We start from the raw sequence: 1,545 nt of genomic DNA, 5'->3' as shown, positions 1-1,545 counted from the left end.
TAGCTGACCTGTGAGCCCATGCCCTGCTGGTTATCCTACTAGAGGTGCCCTTTCTCTGACTCTATAGAAATCCTACTTCTCCTTAAAGCCCAGCTCGAATTTATCTACATTTCCCTTGAGTGTGGGGTTGTTGGTGCCTTGGGGAGGTTGTGGGTGTGCTGTGAGACTGTTGCTCTGGGGGTGGGGGTGGGGGGCTGGGGCCACCGCTGTCTTGTGTATCCCCTGAGGCACCCAACGCAGTGTTTGGAAGCAGGCAGATGTTCCCTGGTAGTTGGTGAAGAAATTAATGAGCTTTGCTAAGCCACCTCTACCACACCTTGACTAGGCTAGTATCCATAGTCTTCAAGAAATGGATTAACCCTTTGGAGAGGTTTTGTTTGTTTGTTTGTTTGTTTTTTGCTATAGGGTGTGTGTGCTCACCAGAAAGACAGAGAGAGACAGAGAGACAGAAAGTGAGAAATCACACCTCCCCCAGGGGGGATAAGCCATGCCACAATCCCTTCCCCTCCATTCTCCTCTCAGGATCTCGGCGTGAGTTTAAGCCACCGGGTAACCGAGGTCAGCTACATGGGAGTTCAGCGACATAGCCATTACACTAACTGCGGATCCCAACCTTACGACTGTGCTAATCTATGCAAACACTTACAGCAAAGTGCCTGGTGTGCTGTTTGCATTCAAAAAAAGTGAACTTGGGGCCAGCAGGTGTAGTAGTGGTTAAGGCACTAGACTCCCACATGGTCTATCATGGCTTGAGTCCCAAACCTGGCAGCTTGAAACTCATGCCAGGCGCATGTGAGTGCTTGCCCGAAGTCCCAACTAGAGAATGGAGGTGAAAGGATTGCAGCATGGCCATCCCCCCACCCCACCCCCAGAGTGATTTCTCACTTTCTGTCTGTCTGTCTCTCAGCAAGCCCTTGTGCCCTATAGCAAAAAAATCTCTCTCAAAAAGGGACTAGCAGGTGGTGTAATGGTTATGTAGCTGGACTCCCATGTAGTCAAGCACAGTTCAAGTCAGGACCCAATGGCTTACAACTCAGGCTAGGTGCATGTGCGCACATGCCCAAAACTCCAAGAGGGGAATGGAGGAGAAGGGACTGCAGCATCGCCATCCTCCCTCCTCCCCCCTCCAGTGATTTCTCACTTTCTGTCTCTCTGGCGAGTGCACGTTCCCTATAGCAAAAATCTCTGAAAAAAAAAAAAAAGAACTTTGACAACAACAATTAAAAAATCAAACAAGAAAAAAATAGAATAAATAAGTTCTGTTATGTGGCAAGAGAAGAAAAATAACAGTTTCCAAGTGATCAACATGGAGGTGGTAAAAATAAGTATTCATGTAGACTTTAATAAGTCAAAGGTGTGTAATTTCATCCTGAGTGTAACCACACTCTCTTATTTTTTATGTGATTATAAAATGAACAAGTTTATATAAGGAGCACTGGATTAATTAAAAAAAAATGTCAAATGAAGCCAAGCAAAAAGAAAGAATGTTAGCTGTTAGACTGAAGAGTAGAGAAACTGTAAAGTAGTTGAAATCATTTTAAATCT

Source organism: Tupaia chinensis, unplaced genomic scaffold (assembly GCF_000334495.1).
Source record: "Tupaia chinensis unplaced genomic scaffold, TupChi_1.0 Scaffold000429_1, whole genome shotgun sequence".
Taxonomy (NCBI): domain Eukaryota; kingdom Metazoa; phylum Chordata; class Mammalia; order Scandentia; family Tupaiidae; genus Tupaia; species Tupaia belangeri.
This window is presented reverse-complemented; position numbering follows the sequence as displayed.